Source organism: Schistocerca cancellata, chromosome 3, assembly GCF_023864275.1.
Source record: "Schistocerca cancellata isolate TAMUIC-IGC-003103 chromosome 3, iqSchCanc2.1, whole genome shotgun sequence".
Taxonomy (NCBI): Eukaryota; Metazoa; Arthropoda; class Insecta; order Orthoptera; family Acrididae; genus Schistocerca; species Schistocerca cancellata.
In genome coordinates this window covers 728,761,692-728,784,673 of record NC_064628.1, presented here as the reverse complement: position 1 = coordinate 728,784,673, position 22,982 = coordinate 728,761,692, and the positions used below count along the sequence as shown (strand labels likewise).

Genomic DNA, 22,982 nt, shown 5'->3' with positions numbered 1-22,982 from the left:
TCTAGCTGGTTTAACTTTTCAGCCTGATCGACATTTACTGAATCCAGACTGGGAGCGATTATGGAGCTGCGTGCACTCTAAGATACAGACAAGATGACGACCGTTCGTTCCGAGGTCTTATACACACTGATCGTTAGTTGACGCTTCGGTAACTTTTGGAACACTGTTGGTATTTTCCGGTCGTGAGGAGAGTTATCAAAATTGAGCCTCTCCACGAGGGGGGAAATTGGTTTGTGTGCTATATCGAATCAAAAACTGAAGAGAACACTATGTTGAACGCCGTTTTGAAATTCCGCAAGATGATGTATCGGATCGTGACTGGGCTTAGTCTCACAGGCCTTGGACAGTACTGAATCCATCTCCAACATAGAGAATGCACAGTTCTGGGATTCCAAATTGTAGGACCTGAAGTCCTAATGGTTAAAATGGCTCTGAGCATTATGGGATTTAACTTCTGAGGTCATCAGTCCCCTAGAACTTAGAACTACTTAAACATAAGTAGCCTAAAGACATCACACACATTCATGCCCAAGGCAGGATTCGAACCTAAAGTCCAGTTCACCCCTCTCCATGGCTGCACGATAAAGACGGAATACTAAATCACGACTGCCACTGGCAGTAGTCATCGCAAAATATTCCGCCATAGCCAGGAAGTTATTTGTAGAGGCATCTGTTTCATCATCGGTAACCGACTGCATTTATTGGAATTCTTCCTACTGGCTTACCATGCATTTGTGAAACAAGTTGAGTGGCTTAGAAAAAATCAGGAAATCTTGCAATTATCTTTTCTTGCTCTCCTTGATTATCCATTGGGCTTAGGCTGTTGCCAATCGAAAGACCACTGGGCGGCAGTTAAACATATGCATATAAACACGCTTGACAGATTGCTGAGCAGCACTTATCGGGTCACCATGATACAGGTTGCCTACGAAGATGACCTGAGGACTCCTTGTTGAGTATGTCAATGGCATGGTAGGTAGCCTGTGTTATGTCATCCTCTATTCCTCGATGCTGGCTCGCTTTATGGACACAGCCAATTGGATGAACAGCGTCCAGTTTGTTCTGTTCATCGTGTATGCTGTCTATGCTGTGACGTGATCCATCAGTTTAGACACAACCTGTTGGCTGAATAGCGTATAGTTAGTTCTACTGATGGTATATTTCAGCGGCTTCAGCTCAAGTAATGCTCCGTCCAGTGGGTGGACAGGTCTGTGGTTTGAAGGTCATCAGTTGCATCCCACTGAATGGATTCTATGACGGTTGGTGATCAGAGAGAGGGGTCGATTTCTCAGAACGATCCAGGTGTACTGGGGAAATGAGTCTTGTTGTCCGTGTTGAGGATGCAGAGTTCCGGAGACACCATGATGCTTTCCAAAACTCGACACTTAGGGCCAATAGAATTCGAGCTCCATAATACATTTTGGTCAGAGCCCGTAGAAGAGGTGTATGGTGGATTTCATCTATTAGACCTGTGAGAACGTTAGTCTACCGCATCCTTCAGAGTTAAATACGTTGAACAGATGTTATGTTATGTTACCCGGGCAACTATAAACGAAAGAAAGGCTCCGTCCCCGCCGCAGCCGCACTCGTCCACAACGCCACGACGACTACCGCAGTCCACTTCACCCCTCCGCCGCCCCACACCGAAACCAGGGTTATTGTGCGGTTCGGCCCTCGGTTGACCCCCCAGGGAACGTCTCACACCAGACGAGTGTAATCCCTGCGTTTGCGTGGTAGAGTAATGGTGGTGTACGCGTACGGTGAGAAATTGTTTGCGCAGCAATTGCCGACATATTGTAACTGAGGCGGAATAAGGGGATCCAGACCGCATTTGCCGAGACAGATGGAAAACCGCTTAAAAACCATCCACAGACCGGCCGGCTCACCGGACCTCGACACAAATCCGTCGGGCTTGACAAGCTATGGAATGTTCGCGCTATGATATGACAAAGGAGTCTGATTGTACTAAATCACCTCTACCTGTTTGTTTGTATTTTTAATTACAAGCATAACTTCTGTTGACCACACAGCTTTCAGTTCCTATTTCGGAGTTTCTACCAGATTTATGCATGGCAAAACGCCTTTGCTGCAGTTAAAGGCGTTGTGTGGCTAAGTTTAGATTCCCTCTTTCCCGAGGAATTCAGCTTTCTGGAGGTTCGTTGCTTGTTGGGAGCTGTAAGTTTCAACCAACAGTGTTGTAATCAGTCACTGCAGCTAAACGGGATTTATTATTTTATACTTTGTCAATATCCCATTTCGGCGAAGTACTTTGAATAACCCATAACCAGGAGTAATGGCTACATGAGCGCTTTTGTTAGATTGGCAGCTGATACCCTCCACTGGTACACCTCTTCCGCTGTGAGATCAGGTCGAGTGTTATCTCTGTCCCATAAGCAGCGAGTGAAATAAGGACCCTGACATATATAATCCCATTGACTGGTGTAGACCTGATTCAACTGAAGTGCGGCAGTTTCCTCAGATGTTCTCCGCTAACGATTGGTCCACCCCAGCAAAAATGCATCTCACCAGCGAGCATCTCACTTTGAGATAGAGGATTTCGTAGTTTTTATTCTATATGTTTGTACCATCTTCGCGATCTGGTGGACGATATTTCCGATCCTTGTGAGACACATCATGACACCACAGTAACGTATGATGGTCGCTGGAGCATATGCAGAACTAGAATTTGCGGAGTACAGGTGGCGCTTACCAGTCTCCTGCTGAGGATACGCGTAGACCCCAAGCCCGTACCCAGGAAACAAATGCTGAACTGCCTGAGGAGCTCGACATTTAGTATAACCTGGGTCTAAGATGTGACTTACCAAACGTCACGGCTGCGGCGAGTAGTATCCGCGACAATTAATCAGAAAAGGAAGTGATAAGAAGTAGCAAAAATTAATATCATGTTGAACTTAACACAAATATTGGAGATTACATAGCAGACGAAGTAATTATTCTGGCTTGGAAGCAAAATAAGCCACTACGGATGAAACACGGAGCATATAAAAAGCCGACTAGCACAGAAAAATAGGGATTTCCTTGGCAAGAGAAGTCTACTGTTATCAAGCATAGGCCTTAATTGGAGGACGATAGTTCTGATAATGTACGTTTGTGGCGCAACAGTGTGTGTTAGAGACCCATGGACAGTGAGAAAGCCGGAACTGAAGAGAATCCAAATGTTTGAGATGTGATGCTACAGAAGATACGTGACGAGTATATATTGGGCAGAATCAACGAAGAATGGAACATATGGAAAACTCTGACAAGAAGAGGGAGTAGTACGACAGGCCATGCGTTAAAAATCGTGGAATGACCTAAGTGGCCCTAGAGTCACCTGTAGATGGTGAAAACTGTAGGGGAAGACATACCTTGGAACACATTCAACACATAATTTAGTACGTAGCGTGCGACTGATACTCTGAGAAGTAATCATTAATGCTGGATAGGATATCGTGTCGGACCACACCAAACCAGTGAGAATCTGGTCAGAGCATTGATTATGATTGGCTTTCTTTGAGGACAGAAAATAACGGAGATGTCTGAATTCCAATAGTTTTAAGGAGGACTAATATAGCTAGTTCTGAAGCATGTTGGATCTCATCGAAATTTTTATCTTTTACTTTGTTTCTTATTTTTGCCACAAGATGGAGAAGTCACTGAGCACAGTTAATCGATGTAAGAAATTTCATTCTGTTCTTTAATTCTACGTGTTTGAACCTGGGTAAATGATAATGGGCAAAGTAGATATCGCCGTAAGATAATGTGAAGAAACCGTGGAACACCGCCGCCCTTACTCAAGTATGCCATACCCACTGGTAGATCTTAATGACATTTAGTCCATTGGAGCTATATTTCTTCTGTTGTTATAAGTAGCTCCTGACACTTTCTAGGTTATTAAGATGTTTTACCTGTGCAATCATTCCTGGTGCGATACTAAGCCAGATTTTTCGTTAAACCAGGAACATATACGCGCAGCGCTACCATAATCGAAAATGGAAACGTCTACAGCATATTCGTCATGTAGAAGAATAGAAAAAAGGGCAAAACTTGTACACCGAGAGTACTGGAAAATAACATCGTGATGGTTTTTCAGACATGCCTAAACGGGTATTTGTACTTCGTGGGGCGACAAACACTCCAACGTTTACAGAATATCTCTTTCCAGAGCTATGTTTCCCATACACTCTGGTTTAATCGTTTGGTTGAGTTGTCAGTGCCTCATTTGAAAGGAGTCAAATTTGCGACTTGTCAGATGACACTACAAATCCCCAGTCATTATTGTTCGGCTTCTATGTTGCTCAACGTACTGAATTTTGTGGAAGAGTGCAAATTAACTTTCGCAACATGAGAGCCTTCAAATGTCCACTGCATGAATTATCCTTCAAACTGTGGACTAGGAAACTGGTTGAGAACCATCTCCTGTTATTGAGAAGAGAAATTCCTGTTGGGTATGAAACTCATCATCACTGAATATGTTTGACTCACCTGACCTTGTAGGTGAGAACACTGAAATGGATTTCGCCAAGACAGAGTATTATGAAAATTATTTATGTTCCTTGATCAATGATTTCATTAATTCATAGTGATCAAGTGTGGACTTTTAAGTAAATCTATTTATCAGAATTCAGGAATTTATATATTTTGCTTTGACTGAAACGTATAATTTGTTTGAATTGTCGTTTTCTAATGTTATTAATATGATTAGGATTGTTCTTATATCAGACTGTAGCATTAGTTGAACAGTTTTCTTCCACAAGGCCTAGTATATCTGTGTGAATAAATGGTGGTTCAGACTGCCAATAGGTAGTAAAGCTGGAAGACAACCACCATGTATTCATACTGATATAATATGCTTTGTTGAAGACAACTTTTGAACTAATCCTAGAGTCTGACACAAAAACAATGCTCATCCTACGAATGCTGTGCTTACACCTTGTAACATGATTGCAAGTAGTACACCAGTCATTATAAGCAATTCGGAAGTCCGAGTTGATACTTGAAAAACTCGGACAGCTTGGGAGTGGTAAAGGACAAGTGCAAATACGTTAGCTACACCTTGTTATCCTTCATGTCTCATGTCAATGTGTCTTAAAGCACTGGTTCTATAGACCGGACTCATACATACGTACAACTACACTCCCGTGATTTAAGTCAGTGGAGAAGTGTGAATGAGCGCATGAAACCAGTTTTACACTACCCCACGGAGAGCAGTATATTATTATAACCCACGAATTAATATTTTGTTCCATAAGCTCAGAAATCCTGTTTTTTTAATGAAAAATTGTATTGAACAATAGTGGCGGTGTGGCACAAGACAGACGCTCGGCGCTTACACAGGGCGTGGAGTTTGAGAAGCACCTACACTGGCTCTCCACAACGATGCACCTGAGTGTTGGCTTAACTTCCTCTACCTGCCGACTGCTAACTATAGGCATGCTGCACTCTATCTGTTAATGGTTAACAATCAAGAACTCTGAAAACACGTGGCAGCCTCCATCGCACACACCTCAACCCACATCCAGCAAAGAACTTCAAACACACTGAATTCTCCCTGACACCATGACAACGCAAAATGATAAATTTATTATATTTTTCCAAAAGTTGTTACTTAATTTTATTATCTTCAACGTTCGTTACATTGTTCGAAGATCGCTTGTGGCCACTAAATCTGTTTCAAATTAACTGCTTCTCTTGAATACAGCATTGTTCTACATAGTAACGGTGGATTCTCGTGTAACATAACAGATATTTCCACCACTACATAAAAGAGCTTTCAAAATATCGGTTTCCATATTGATCTTCTTCCTTCATCAAAATTTTTCCTGCAGTTAAGCTTCCCATTGTTGGTTTCTATTTCAGAAATTATCCCCAGCTTTAATGTATTGGTCGTCAGAACCAGCACTTATTCGCACTGATATAATAGACTTTGTGGCAGACAACTTTGCAACTAATCCTACAGTCTGATATAAGATCAATGCTCATCTTATTATTCACATTAGAAAAAGACCTTTCAAGCAATTTATATATTTATGTCAGAGCGAGAAGGAAAATTAGTAAATTCTGATAACAAGATTTACTTAAAAGTCAACCTTTAATTACTATGAATTAATGAAATTATTGATCAAGATACATAAAAAATTTTCGTAATACTTTGTCTTGACAATAGCCATTTCTGAGCCCTATGATATACATAGCAACAACATTCCTTTGGTTTTCGTTTTGGCATTTTAAGTGGTTTGTGTGAAACACGAGTATAATTCGGATGGATTCACTTATCTGTATAAGTAGTCATCAGCATACGTTGACTGGTGAGACGTGTCGTAATAGGTTGTCTGCTTCCATGGCAGTAAAGACACAATCCGCTGAAATGAAGATGAACGGTGGCAGGAACTGCGGCGATGAAAAGAACCTTTCCACGCCATCGGAAAATATACCAGATTGGTTTTTATTGATATTTCAAGATGCAGTGTACCCTCTTGCATGGTGCGGAGCTGCCAAAAGTGATGCATCAACAAACGACCGCAAGATAAATATATCAACAGTAATTGTGAATTAGGAATTCTACGTTATTAGTGGGGCCTCGGATGCATGTTATGTGAAGTAGAAGGTAGATGGTATTCAAAGAGAGCGAATTAGTCCTTCGACATTACACGAAAGTTCTGATTGCGTGAGGTGTCGTAAGACTTTTTGGGAGATGCGGCCAGTGGCAGCCGAAGCATCCCGCCGCCCTGCCCTGCCCGTGCGCCGGCGCCGTGCTGTGGAGGCGTGGCACGTGGGGTCCTCGCAGCCGGTGAGCGCTCAGTCCGCCGCCGGTGCCCCTGTCGGTCGGTTGGGTAGGCAGTCCCGCGTGCCACGCGCACATCGCCTTGCGCTGTTCACCGTGGTCGCGTCGCACATTTGCCGCGCCGACGTATTCTGAGACTGGTGTTCGTGGAGAACAAGTAAACTGTCATTCGTTTTTACATCACCTCGACCTATATTCACTGTTGTTGTGTGTTGACTTACGTTACCCTCAACATGAACAAATGGGATTTTGCAGCTGATTTGCAACATTTCTAAATCCTAAGTGTTGAAATGTGCGGTGGAGGGATCACTCTTGTTGGAATTTAGCACCCTCACTGTTCATATTTAAACTGCCGTTTTCTTCGATAAGATCTAATCTGAAAATGTACACACCAGTAATGACAGTCAGTGTTTTTTGAACTGAATTGCGGGTGACAAGGAAACACTTGGTGCAGCATTTAAGGTAAATAGGTAAACATAATTTCCTAACTTCAGTATTTCATTTACTGGTATCATAACATTAGACTAAATGCCCTTATGAGTAAGATTTATTTATGACTCTCATCCAGTGAACACTATACTTTTGGTATTTCCGAAGCAATAATTATTATTTCAATGTGAGCTAACTAAGCCATCCTCGCTAGGCTGAATATTTGTAAAGAAAAGTGATCATCAGTTACTGCCATTACTCATGTGAAACAAATAGTAGTACATCAAAGACTGTTTCAGTATATTACTGACGATGTGGGACTTTGATAAAGCTATTGCGTTTCTTAGAAAATATATTTGAAGAACGTATCTATCCACGCATGTGGAAATTATTTAGTCATGTCTACCTTCTGCCTGCAGCAATTTTGAGTTCCTAACAAGCAAATAAACCTATCACAACATTCTTATGTCGTTTTAATTCAACAGCGGAGTTTCGTGCAGATCCAAAGCTTCCATACATAGAATAAATGATTCTACAGATACAAATATCAGTATAAACACATACAACTTAGACTGACAAATTCAGAGTTTGTGGAATAGTTACTTCGATAATTAAAACTATTTCACTTGAGAAAAATGACACATTATGTGCTGTATTACAAGTATGTTACTATTTTTTGTAAAATCAAGCATAGTTTCTTGTAATAATCAAATGTGAATGTCTGTTTCCTTATTACCACTCCTCTGTAATATTCAGCATGACCGTATGTATTATGTTTCTCCGTCCAAATTTTAATTTCTTTCAGGAGGAAGGGTATAATTGAACAGTCAAATATTCTCTATAAATAATGCAATTAATGAACAGTCAAATTACGAGAACGTTCTCATTTAGAGGCTCCTACATGACAGTGAGTCCTGAGTGTAGGAATACTGTCCAAAAATTATTAGAAGTTAAGGAAAGAACATAATGTCTAATACATCTCTACGATCAGATTCTGTTTCAATATTCTCAGAATTACCGATAATTCAATTCACAAAACTGCATTATGATTTCACTTCGGCTGCATTTGCCTCCAAGTAGAGCATGAGATATTGTTATGTTACCTGTCGAGTATTCATACCTGGTAATGAGAATTTCCCAAACGATTTTCTAGTGACTAATGGATTGGTGATCACTAATCACAACTAATAGTGTAGGTGGTTATATATCTAAATGACGTATATTTCCTGAATGTCTTCAGCGACTCACTTTGTGTTTGAAAGCTCCACAACACTTCAGCACTTCTTCACTGTTAATTATAATACAGTGAATTATTTATACATCAAATTGTATTACCATTAGTTGCCATTTGTTTCAGTTATATGTCAGTAACGTTAATCATTGATATAAATGCAACAGAAGAAAGCCAAATTTAAAAATTTCACTTATATACGTGATACTAGCTTCAGTTGGAAACCCCTTTCTTGTCATCCAGATAGTCAAAATCGCATTTCCCAAAGCATAACAACTATATCAAGAAAACAAACACATACACTTTAAACCACAAATGAGGAGTTACAAATCATAGAATTGTTGTATGCTTTGTAACTACGAAATTCCACTTTTGTATGTATATGTTTGTTATCTTGAGATGTTTCCTATATTTTGGAATAGCATTTTGATTACAAGGGTGACTTGAAAACGGATGCCGACCCAAAACTAATCATTATGCAAATAAAAGTGAACTTTGACACTTTCAGTATTTTTCCAATGTATTAATTAACAGATGTTACTTCCTGTAATTACTCTAGCATGTTGGATGTTTGAATTATTATGAAATTATAGACTGTGAAATTTTATCTTCATTTTAGATGCAGAATAAATGTGTGGTTAACGAATATATTAAACAAAGAATAGGTCTCTTGACTACTATTATTTTAGCTTCTGATGGCCTTTGGGTTCATATTTAGAAACATTATATTTGGTACATAATATTTTCTTCTTTATGGATTCAGATGAACATATTACTGGATATATGAGCTGTCTGCAGAAATTAGCATTAACAAGAAAATCTTTCCTTTATTTACTAAACTGTTTGCGCATTTCTGATGCATTGGTGTCTAAACGCCATGGACACTTTTTCGAATTCAAATTTTTCCCTAAATAGAAATCAATAGCAAACATACAACGTCTTTAGATGGATTATAAGTCTGCACACTAGTTTCCAGTTTAATTTATTTGGTACCTATTGCTATTTTAAACAACTGAATCCTTTGTGCTAATATATACTCATTAATGGAAGAACCTCTTTTAAAATGCTAATGCCAGTGTTACTCAATATGACTGACCAAGTGTTCATTCTTGTTACCTTCGTATTTCGAACATACACGTAACTCATTTCTGTTAATAAAATGACATGTGTGCCAGAAATTAACTTAGCCTGTAATATGTGCAGGAGAATCTATCAATTATTATGACTACATAGCTGTATGTGTTCTTTGAGAACCCAGCATGTTAAGCATTTACCTATCACGATCACTTCGTCTATAGGGTATGAATTATTCCACAAAACGTCGACAAATTTTGCTGGTAGGACATGAACTATGGAAGGTACTTCAAGTGAACGAATGTGCAGGCCAAATAAGCAATGGTACCCATCAATGATCAAAAAGGTTAGCTCACATTCTGTCACATATGACAAGTGATTATTCGTATATGATATTCGTGAATAAGGCTTCTTGTATGAAATTGTGAACCGTCCCTGATGGTTTTCATTAGATTCTCCTGAGCATTCGGGCATCGGATCATACTTCAAAAATTGCACTAAATCGTTTGTATGTCATTTATACAATTTATCTCATTTTTACTACTGTACTGCTGTCCTATTTTTCCCTACATTACGTAACTACTACACCCACACTACCCAAATTCTAATTTTTGTATTTTAGTCGTTATCTGCCTCTACAATGTGCCCTATCTGCTACATCTTTTGGGGCCTACATCCCTATGCTTCGATTAAACACAGTTTCTTATACTTAGATTTCATTTGTTGCGGTGAGGGCCGTCCATAGCACTCTACACCGACATGCTCATCGCAGTATATCTCCATTTAATACTTTATACTTACTCTATTGGACAATGCTTAAAATGATTTTAGGTTTAACACTTCGTCCGTAGCATTAGTTGTTTTTACATGTGTGTGTGTATCTAAGACCCACGTCGAAATAGATCACAGGGAGAGCAAAACGTTATGCCACACAGTGTGTAAGTAGCACATTCATCATTACCTTCATACTACATAGCGTTTTTGGTTCTGGACAATAAGTAGTGTGTCACTGGTGAACAAGCTATTGTAACCAGTCAAAACATTGACAGAATTGTATGGACCTGATGATCTAATGTAGTGGTTGCAGCTGGCTAGTGTGTTAAATCAGTAGGATTTCGTGAAGTAACGTTACATGGCTAAAAATCTAGTCTTATTTGCGTATGAGTAACTTGTATTGTATAATCCCACACAGCTAATACACTGGGGCACGCTACTATTTATCTGTCAATATCTATCGATGCAGAGGGCCGTTTTTCGAACTCTTTTTACTAAAATCCATTGACAGTTACATGTGCTGTGATTACATGTGACCAGTCTGACCTGCGCACCAAAGTCGGATTCTATAACTGTCGCTTTAACATCCTAGAACCGATAGTGGACAACAATAAACCTCACTTTGTCCTCGGCTGCTGTCACTTCCCTTTATTGTTTGTAGAGGCTCTTGCATTGTGAAAGGAGAGAGTGGTCGGCAGTGACAGATACAGCCTGTGAGTTTCTGCGGAACGGGAGTTCATATGACTCTGGGTTCGAAGCCCAGGCGCGACACTTAATTTTAACCTTTCACCTACAATCAGCACAGTAAGATAACAAATATTTAAAGCTTAATTACATGTTGATATGTTTATACTGAACTTCCAAAATGAATTCCAAAATGGTTCAAATCGCTGTGATCACTATGGACTTAACATTTGAGGTCATCAGTCCCCTAGAACTTAGAACTACTTATACCTAACTAACCTAAGGACATCACACACATCCAGGCCTGAGGCAGGATTCGAAACTGCCACAATAGCAGTCGCGCGGTTCCAGACTGAAGTGCCTACAACCGCTCGGCCCTCACAGCCGGCAATATTACACACACACACACACACACACACACATATATATATATATATATATATATATATATATATATATATATATATATATTGTCACAGAAATACAGACAAACAAGTCAAATTGTTTAATTCATTCTCAAGGAGATACCTGAAGTTCACCTCCTGATAACATCTGGAAGCATCCTTCATTCATAGGCTTCGTTATAGTTCGGTAGTGAGTGGCTGGCGACCATTTGTTCTATAAGTATGCAGCTAATCTGTTCGTGACGCTGTAATGAAACGATTATTATGAAGGAAGCACCTATGCCACATGCAAAACTCAAAAACCGACTTGCAAATTTGCATTATTCAACAGTTACCTGACGTATCTATTATAACAAAGAAATTTGTACGAGTAAAGGTTTTGTAGTACCACAAACAGCTCACTTTCTAATGATCGTGTTAGCACGTTCCTTGAGTAAGGAAATAAAAATAACACTGATTGCGAGGTAGGGCGCTTGTGTTAACAAATGATCGTTTGAAATCATGAAATTTAGCATTTCTGAAACGTGTAGTATAATATACCAATAGTTAATGCGTAACATTACCTGTATTGGCATCAGCCCACAGTTACTACTCGCCTCGTAATAAGCACTAACACCTACCAAAGTAATCTATGTCTAAAGTCTGTTAGGCTTACTTCAGCAATGCTCATTATGGCACCAGTTGAAGTACCTCACCACTCAAAAATTCGTCTGTTGTATCCATAAACTCTATTACACACACTAGTAAACATTATTAAGAATATTTATCCTGTATGTATCGAGAAATTACTTTCTAGCATTTTACGGCTGAGTCAATAGTATGTTAGACTATAAGATATTATTTCTTCACCACATCGTGTGAAAATTCTGTTGGAGTAGTATACTGAAGAATCAGGCGAGATAAACTTTCGGTTATGTCACATACGACAATACACCCCTGTTAGTAAATGAAACAGTCAAGAAATGAAAACGATGTTTCCGACAAATGACGTACGAAGCAGTCTTTGTCGGCATTCCAAAACCCTTGGTCAGATGAGTGCAATGATAAATTACATGCTAAAGCATATGTTGAAAGTTTATAAAATATATGAGAAATGTTGCATAGCTAAGAAGCAGGTTGATAGGAATCTGCCATTGCGTTTGTTACAGTTTGTTGACAGAGGAAAGTTGGACAGACTCACGTCAGCAGCTCCTTCTGGTACATGGAAGTAATTCCCTGGTGTCTTAACAGATGTTTTACGATCTCGTCTTTTCTTCTTATTAGTGTTTTCCATACCTTTCCATACCTTTTGAGGAGAATCTCCTCAATTCTTACATACTGTACCATTCGAACAAATTTTCGTCATTGTTCTGTAGCACCACAGCTCAGATTCTTCTGTTCTCTTCTATTCCGGTCATCCAACAGTCCACGTTTCGCTACCGTAGAATACTGTGATCCAAAAGTACATTCTCATTAATTTCTTCTTCAAATTAATATTAGCAGATGCCCGTTTTGCATTTCCTACCCTCCTTTTATGTCCTCGTTACTGTGTCCGTAATGGGTTACTTTGCATAGGAAACATAATTCCTAAGCTTCGTCTTCATTCTGATGTTAAGTTTCTCACTGATCTCATTTCTGCTACTTCTCATGGCTTTCATCTTTCTTCGATGTACTCTCAATCCATATTATGTTCTCATTAGACTGTACGTTCCATTCAACAAATGCTGTAAGTCTTCTTCACTTTCACTCAAGACAGCAATATCACCAGCTAATCTTATCATTGATATCATTTCACCTTGAAATTTAATCCCACTCTTAAATACTTTCTTATATCGGTCATGGCTTCTTTGATGTATAGATTCAGCAGTAGGCTCAAGCAGTTACATTCCTGTATTGAATTTTTTTATTACGTTATATGCCTATGCTATAAGATTACAGTACGATTGCATTTTCAAGAGCGATATTGACCATGTAAATGTACGTGTGTACTGTATTACACATTAACGAAATTAGTTCCCCCCGGTGTGCTGCGACGAAATCTCTATTTCGATATCTTTGATTAATCATGAAATTAAATTTCACGATGTTACCGTAATGTTCAGTTATATGCTTTACGTTAGTGGTAAGACGTTTCACCGTAGTCATGTACGATTGAATCGTGAACTAATAGCGGTAATTTGCAGGTAACTAAAGAGAATGGTATTGTGTCTCAAGAGGTTACCACTTGGCACGAAACTCTGTAGAAATGATTCACTTTATTCTATTGGAAAAACAATACGTCTTCGGCTATAACACAAAGATCTTAGAAATATCTGATACTTATCACAGGACGTCCTTAGGTGTTCCATGGTTCTTTACGTTTATAGTGACTAATTTGCTATCTTCGTCGCAGGCGACGACATAAAGTTTCACATTGTCAGTGAAGCAAACTGAAACTTTGCATAAGTCATTTTTTTTTCAGTTTATGTTTTGCAGCAACACGTTTTGTCGTCTAATTAGAGTGTTCTCTCTATGCTGATTGGCAGTATGTGTCACAGAACTTTTGGAGTCTTCTAGTATATCTAAAATGGCTTGAGAATGCGCATTATTATATGTAAGGAACAAAAGAACAATTAGGTGAAATCTGTTACTTCTTATTAAAAAATCATGGACAGGTGGCTCTACCTACTCAATCCATTAACAATTGTATATGCGTTAGTATTATTGTAACCTTAACAACAATAAAAATTCATAGACGTTTCTCTCGTACATCACTAATGACTGCCTTTATCATGAATTACTGAGAGACTTCCCAGTCATTAGCTTTAAAGAAGAATGTAATCAGAGAATCTTCGTCGATTCCTTTGAAATGCATTAACAATCACAGTTTGCAAACCGACATGTTATTGAGTTAAATGATAATTAATTTACAGGTGACCGAAAATAAGTGAAATTCGTAACGGTTTTATCACCAATGAATTAGCACCATACCTTAACGACGGAGTTAGCGCGAATTGCTCATCATCCTCTGCTCTATTAACGCGACGTCCTACGTCAGAGGCTTTAATTGACGAACGGCGGCGGCGAACAACGGACTAGAGTAACAGTGCTGCCATCTGTGACCTGCCACGCACACCATGCATTGGCTGCGAACTAACTCTAACAGCAGGTACAGGGGTAGATATTACAGACACTGCCGTTCAGAGAAATAAACTGTGAACGTGCAGGATGACGTTCGAATATTTTGCATCATACATTTTGCTTCAGTAAAGTTCCCTTAGTAATTCAGCAACCTTAACGGTTCTTAACTCACCGCATTGGTAATATTGTTTTAATAACTAATGGTGCCGTGAGAAGACTGACATTCATAAACGGACAATATCTGATTTATCTAGCATTAGTGAGAAGGCTGATAGGCATTAACAGACAACAGTAGATTTATATATCATTAATATCCATAGATACCAGGAATACTTCGGATATTATCGTTTAGGAAGACATGAGAAACATTAATTACTAAACAGTACTATATTCGTAATTCTTTAGAAATCGACTGAATAAACATTTGGTTTTCACAGGCACTATAGCGCTCTACTTAGTTTGCAGAACAAAACTGGTATTAACTGATATATAATTCCGAAACAACGGCCCTTTTGCAGTAAAAGTGTAGAGATAGTTGAAAGGGCATACGTGATAATGCCGTATTCAAAAGTTAATAACCCTTTAATTTAAAGTAATAAGTCTCGAAATCGCTGTATTCCGTTAGCCACTTGTACGGCCACTAAATTTACTAATGATTTTTGAGTAGATACTGTTATCAGTCATCTACTGGCTACACAATGGCGGCAGCGCCTATTTTGTCGTCTGTCTTTGTACTATGAGACTTTGGCAACAGTGGTCCTTACACCATAGACCGAAAAACGCCACGTGCTTTCTATGGTAATATTCATTCCGATTGAAGAGAGACTTTAGTGTGTGCTTTGTCAGCCCAACTATATTAAATACATACACTTTAAAAAGAATTTTAAATGGAAATAAGGTGAAATAGTATGTATTGTAAGGGTTTAATTGACCACATGCTACATCAGATTTTCCGGAGTACCCCAAGCAATTGTGACAGGTGGGTTACTGTTTATGATCCATAGAAAGCGTCGGATGTTCTCTAAGGTTGTTCGCAGATGATGTGGTAGTCTCTAAAACAAGCAGAAATGCCAGAAGATAGTAAAGATTTACAGAATGACCTCCACGAACTGATGAATGCTGCAGGCTGTGGCAGGTAACCCTGGATGTAAATAAAAGTTCTACGCTGTTAATGACAAACTGCTGGAAATAGTGTGTGTCGTAAAATATCTAGGAGTAACTATCCATAGCGACCTAAAGTGGAATTAACACATAAACCAAACAGTTGGAAAAACCGTGGTCAGACACATCTAGGAGTAACTATCCATAGCGACCTAAAGTGGAATTAACACATAAACCAAATAGTAGGAAAAGCAGTTGTCAGACACATATTTCTAGCAAGAATTGGCTTCTTAGCTCATGTTCGACCCATTCTTGAGTATCGTTCATTTATGTGGCATCCCATCCAGAGATAGAGAAGAACTAGCGAAGACTAGCGCGTTTCGTCACGGGATCGTTTAGTCAGCATGAGAGCGTTAGGGAGATGCTCGACGATCTCAACAGGAAGACGTTGCTAGAGAGGAATTATGCGTCACGGAGAGACGTACTACTGAAATTTGGAGAGCGCACTTTACGCGAAGAGTCGTACAACCTATTACTTCCTGCCATATACGTCTCGCGTAATGACCATGAGGAAAAAATTCGAGAAATTAGAGCCAGTCCAGAGGCTGACCAACAATCATACTTCCGACGCACTATTCCCGAGGGGAACAGCGTTTGAGAACTCAGTTATGGTACAAAAGGTACTCTCCGCCACACACCTTTAGCTGGCTTGTGTAATATAATGTAAATGTCAATGTAATTGTTTATTTTCATGTTTATACTTATTTTCACCATCTCAGTCTCACCTTTATTTTTTTGTGACAAGTTTTCTTTAACATTAGATCACCTTAATATGTAGAGGTACGATAAGTAGGATACTGAATACCTAGTTTCCAATATTTACTAATTACTAATCACTAATAATTGTTGCAATAATCTATAAAGTTCCGTCGTCATATACATACGAAAATACTCATTAGGATACTACAACTGAAATGGCCCAGTAGCGTTAGAGTGTTGTATTCACATTACTGTGGTTTCTGAGTGTAGTCTGCACTGTAACTACATAATACGTGAACGTAAGTTGTAGAAAAACCAGAATTGTGTACTCAGTCGTGAAGTAAGGACAAGAAACAATACTATCGGTAATAAAATTTATTATATTCTATTTTATTGGAGTTTAGAGTCGAGGTAGAAACAGAAATCACAGGCTTTCCTGTTCATCTCTTACGGTAATTAAGCTACCATCTGTACCAGGGCGAATAAACTCTTTCAGCTCTTGGTGTTTGTAAGATGCCAAAAGTCGGACCCACTACCCGGCGTCTCAGTTGCACAATTGTTTTTATTGTGACTAGTTTCGTTCAACATTTGATCTCTTTTATACCTAAAACTATGATAAAGTAAAATAGTAAATACACAGTTTCCACATATTGGCGACAGGCACAAAGCCGTATCTGTTATCAGAGTAGTCTCCTTTATCACAGATGTTCAGTACCATGCCGGCTTCAGACATTAAAATTCCTCTGCAAGAGACTGATCTAGAACTACATATATATTCTGCAAGCCTCTGTACAGTGAATATCAGAAGTTGTATTGTACCAGTAACCTTAGTTCATTTTTGAAAATTCTTTTCGAGAACTGGGAGAGGGAAATTTTACTTTCTATTTACTATATGCCTCTGTACACCGCTCTACCCTTCTTACCATTTTCTAATAAAGCCTTCTCCAGATATATGTTGCTGATGTGATAATCGCCACACCGTTACCTTCGAATAAAGGTTCACTGAATGTACGGGACACATTTCGTTTGAACTATGTCGTTCTTTTTCTAAAGATTCCCATTTAAGTTGTCCGATCAATGCTGTTACAATTCAGTACGTGCCCTACTGACCTATTACGATTCTATCAGAGCGCCTCTGAATTTGTTGAATGTCTGCTGTCATGCATATTTCATAACGATTTTGGAAAATTATGCTGCAATTGTTCGCACTAGCATCTTGCGTGGGATTTAATTCACATATACACTACATTTCCCGCAAATGTCAGTCTTCAATTCACCTTCGTCAATAGTCATTTTACGCGATCGCCCTACTTCATACAACGAGTTAGTATCTCCCCTAAGCATTTATAGCCCTAGTCGTGTTGAAACGTACTTCATCAGTCTTGTGTTCAGACACAATACAGATTTTTCTTCTGGCCATTCCCAGTATCCCATATCCATACTATATGGGCTACGAATATGAGATCTGTGATTAAATCTGTGACACTGAGGTACTAAGTCTCGAATTGTGTGCCGGCTCCTCTCTTCACAGTGCACCTCAACTTCTGACCATGAAGATTCCATCCATTTTCGGAATCCGAGAGTCGGAAGCTACACCACCAGGAGGTGTTACGAAGCTTGAAAGTAGATGTGATTAACTCAGTGTCAATCTGCTACATTTCCTCTGCGATATAATGCGACCTTCCTGTACTCGCCAAAGGATCTAACTTCATTATCTACAAACTGATTCGTATTTTAAACGCTGGGTGAGATAGTGCAACGGCGGGCTCATAGTCAGGAAGTCAGTGCCTGATGTTTTCATCAGGTCTATCATATTTAGATTTTCCGATATTTCATTAATTACCTTAAAGCAAATACCCGGGTGGTTCCTTTGAAATCCACACTTCCGATTACGTTCCCCGTCTTTCCCCAATACGAACTTGCAATTGGTGTAAATTGATCTCGTTGCTGATGAGATGCAAAAACTTGACCTTTCGAATCGAAAACACATGGCTCCGGATGTTTGAATAGATTGCAGTACTTTTCAGGGAAAAGTTCAATATTGAACCTCGGCAGGCACGGAAGTGATACTTCGTACGAAGGGAGGAAGTGTAACAGAGCCCTTATTATTCGTTGTATACTTAGCGAACAATATCAACTACCATCTCAGACTTCTAATAATTGATAAAATCCTGTGTGAGGAAAATTTATTCAACATGAAGTAACATATTTTATTATTTTTGTTATAATAGAGGAGACTATATGCCGTTACCTCTACGGTCCTTCTTTCTAATCGCAGCACGTAAGTTTCCGAAATCAGTGCACAGTGAACAGGAAGTTTTGTTCAGAAGTTTATATACTGCTCTACGTCATAAGGTATATGCATTTAGAAATGTAATCGCCATGAAACGGGACGCTGGCATGTACAGAGATAGAAAGTCAGCAAGATCCCCAATATCCTCCCGATAATTTGGAGTAGTAGCTACTTAAACGTTAGAAATTACGTCGAGATATTAACATGAAAGAGATGCTCATGGATTGAAAGTTTGAGTGCCACCCACGATTCTTCCTTACTGTGTTCATTGCTGAGTTATGCTTTCGATTGAAAGGTCAACGTTCAAGGTTTCTATATCCACATAGAGGCACTCTCGTGGGGTAGACGAGGTAGCACGTATATTTTTCAGTGTTTAATTTTTTCGGGATACTATTGATATACTTGGGGACTTTTTCAATTGAGTCCCGTTTAACAGAGAATCACCGCGCTAAGCAATATCAATCCACCTCATGTAAGATTACTTAATGCTGTCATTCGGTAGTGTACAAGAGCATAAAAGAACCAATCGCTTCGTATTCACAGCAGAATCCAGCAACGTTCTACAACTGGACTTACACTTTATCAACCCCTCCTAACGGTTCGCCAGCGCTTACACTGTTTCGGTTCTCCCAAAAACAGAGTGGTCATCTCCACCGCAGCAAGGCTTCTTGCGAGTCGAAATCACAATTTCGAAACTCTCGGCTCCACCTTTCCTCGCATCACCTCCCCCAATCTCAGATTCAGTAGAAGTGTGACAGGAAGAAAAGAACTCCTGTAATGGTTTGTCGTGCGGTGTAAACACTGCTTTCCGGGTGGGAAGGTGTGCCGGTCCCCAACACGAATCCGCCCGGCGGATTACTGTCGAGGTCCGGTGTGCCGGCTAGTCTGTGGATGGTTTTCCATCCGCCTCGGTGAATGTGGGCTGGTTCCCCTTATTCCGCCTCAGTTACGTTATGTTGGTGATTGCTGAGCAAATGCTGTCTCCATGTACTCGTACACGTAATTATTCTACCACGCAAACATTTGGGGGTTACATTCTTCTGGTGTGAGAAATTCCTAGGGGGTTCAGTGGGGGCCGAACCACACAATAACTAAGAGCTCGGTGTGGGGCGGTGGTGGGGTCAGTAGACTTCTGTAGCCTGCTGTGGGGTTGTGAACCACTGATGGCTACGGTGGGGACGAAGCCTCTCCGTCGTTTCTAGGTCCACAGTTCAAGACAAGTGATAGTAAGACCCTCAAACGTGTGACGGCTTAAGCATGCTTTCACCACATAACTTAATCATCTGCATTGTGCCGGATCCGTTGCAATAAAAAAAAAGTGAAACCTGGATATTGTTCATTACTTTTTTTCGTTTGTTTCTTTGTTTTACATGATATCCCTATTTCTTTGTAATTACCTGTAAACCAAAAATCTCTGCCGGCAGGTTTGACCGAGCGGTTCTAGGCGCTTCAGTCTGGAATCGCGTGACCGCTACGGTTGCAGGTTCGATTCCTGCCTCTGGAATGGATGTGTGTGGTGTCCTTAGGCTAGTTAGGTTTAAGTAGTTCTAAGTTGAAGGGGACTGATGACCTCAGATGTTAAGTCCCATAGTGCTCATAGCCATTTGAACCAAAACTCTCTAGTTCTGAATGTAAAGTACATTCCTAAGTAAACTGGGAATCCTACCAGATAATGGGAAAAGAACAGGTCTCAACGTCATATACGAGTTGGCTGCATTTTTACAAATTATCTACCCTATTTAGAACAAATTTGAAGAACCTTTTCTGAATTCATGCTCACACAATTTTCATAAAGTGACCTCTTCCATGGAACCTAGTGTGAATTCCGCAAACTTCGAACGTGTTAATCCCAGATCGCACTGGCCATACGTAACATCTTTAATTCTACGCATATAGTTAAGCAGATGCATTCGATGTTTCTACATTTTTGAAAAATACTTGAGTCAAGACAGCCCCGGGTGTACTAAAGCGAATACGTTGTTACTGGATATCGAACCAGGATAATAGTTGTGACATTTCTGAACATTTCCTGGCAGGTAGAACGTATAGCATTATGTCAGCAGGAAATTCATCAACAGCCAGGAAGTAATGCTCCGTGGAAAGAAATGAGGTGTAACAGGACCATGATTATTCGAGTTATCTATGGCGAACAAAATCAACTACCATATCAAACTTCTCATAGTTGATAAAATTATCTGTGAGAAAAATTTATTCGATATGAAATAACACTTACTTCAAGTTATATCTCCAAAAAATACCTACCTGGGGTACTGACTATCTCGCAAAGAGGATCTATGTAAGATTGTGCACTGCACAAACAAAAAGCAAAAGTGCTTCTAACTGGCCGACAAAAAGAATGTAAATAGAAGAATGGGACAATTTACTATGTAACAGAGGCAGTCATTGTAGCCACCGAGTAATGGAGAAAGACATGCATAAGGAATGAAGTCCGATACGACGTTATAATAGAAAACATCCCATTATTCAGGGTACCATAGAAATTTTCTATCTGTAGGGCCGAACAAGTTGGGTCTCCGCTGCTTATACAAAAGGTTTGTATTCTGTTAAACATTACACCATAGCCCTCCGTGAAAATCTGTAGGGCCGAACAAGTTGGGTCTCCGCTGCTTATACAAAAGGTTAGTATTCTGTTAAACATTACGCCATAGCTCTCCGTGAATCAAAAATGGGACATCATTTGAGGTCGTCAGTCCCACAGACGTAGAACTACGTAAACCTAACTAACATAAGGATATCATACACATCCATGCCTGAGGCAGGATTAGAACCTGCTACTACCGTAGCAGCCGCATGGTTCCGGACCGAAGCGCCTAGAACCGTCCCAGTCGCCGGCCGGTGTGGCCGTGCGGTTCTAAGCGAGTTAATTTGGAACCGCGTGACCGCTACGGTCGCAGATTCGAATCCTGCCTCGGGCATGGATGTGTGTGATGTCCTTAGGTTAGTTAAGTAGTTCTAAGTTCTAGGGGACTGATGACCTCAGTAGTTAAGTCCCGTAGTGCTCAGAGCCATTTGAACCATTTGAACCGTTCCAGTCACTTTCACGAAACCTCGTAATTGCTTCGCATCGATAAGTGCGGTCGTGCTGTACTCGAGGAGGTTCGACCACCTCCATTGATGTTGCAGACCCACAATGTCGTTAGAGCATAACTGAAACGTCCGAGGTTGTCAGCAGTGTAAAAGTTTATCAAGTTTATCGATTCTGAGTGGCGGTTGTTGAAATGTTTTTCTCGACCACTCATAACAAAATCGCACGATTTCAATGCTGGGCGCCGTTGTTCTGACCTTCATCGCTGAGACATCTAAAGAAGGGTTGACGTGTGGGTAATGGGAGGGGGTGTACACCTTTCCACCGAGTGACACAGCCACACGGTGGTGTTGGACTGAACTGAGGTGAAATTTGATTGCGTTTTGGCACCATTAACATCTCACGAAGTTCTGAGCTGTGGCCTTTTTCAGCATGTGTCGATACCTTTCTCTTGGAAGAGTGCCAAGACGTTGGATGACCTCTCAGGACGCCGTTTGAATCGTTACAGTGGAAGGTGGTAGACACCTGTGAGTGTAATTTCAAACTTCTGCCTCAAAATAGGTGACTATTATGGGACTTCGAAAATTTGACCAAATGCATTGCGCAGTGTACAATCGCTCCTTAAATGCAATCTGCGAGTAACAATGTGTAGGGTACATTTTGGAACGATGTCATAATATCAGCTAAAGTCGTTGAAAATGTTCGATTTATTGATCGGAAAGTGGGAAACTATTTCATCGTATTTGTGCTTGAATCCCGAGTATCAACAAGTTTGGATGTTTCCGATCCAAGACTGTTTTAATCTAGAAACTTTGTATAAGCAGGAAAACCTTTAAGAACAGAAAATGTATGAGAACATAGTTTCATGTGGTGACCTAACCTTTATTATCATAGCAAGCAATTAATATAAGAAGAAATTGGAAAAACGTGAACAACGAATTTTTTGAAAGGGATGCTTCCAATTTCAACCACAGTGACATACAGATTCATTCACCCATCATTTCATGTGATGTGCTTGAAAGTGGTTTCGCATTTATCCCAGCCAAAATCCCACATCTCGAAACTTCCATCAACTCATAACGCACAAAAAACTTATAATCTTAAAAAAAGAGGAGGAGGAGAATAATGTTTAATGTCCCGTCGACAATGTGGTCATTAGAGACGGAACACAAGCTCGGATCACGGAAAGATGTGGAGGGAAATCGGCCATGTCCTTTCATAGAAGCCATCCTGGTATGTGCCTGAAGTGATTTAGGGAGTCACAGGAAACCTAAATCCGGATGGTTGACCGCGGGTTTGAACTG

The 22,982-nt window shown here is 39.9% G+C and overlaps 1 protein-coding gene across 1 annotated transcript in view; it reads left to right on the top strand.

Moving 5' to 3' along the window:
• Positions 1–6,927: 6,927 nt before the first annotated feature.
• Positions 6,928–22,982, top strand: part of LOC126176985 (uncharacterized) — a 1,181,096-nt gene continuing 1,165,041 nt past the window's right edge. The window contains exon 1 of the mRNA XM_049924198.1: positions 6,928–7,246. The gene's annotated coding sequence lies outside the window, so the exon portion shown is untranslated. The remainder of the gene's footprint in view (positions 7,247–22,982) is intronic.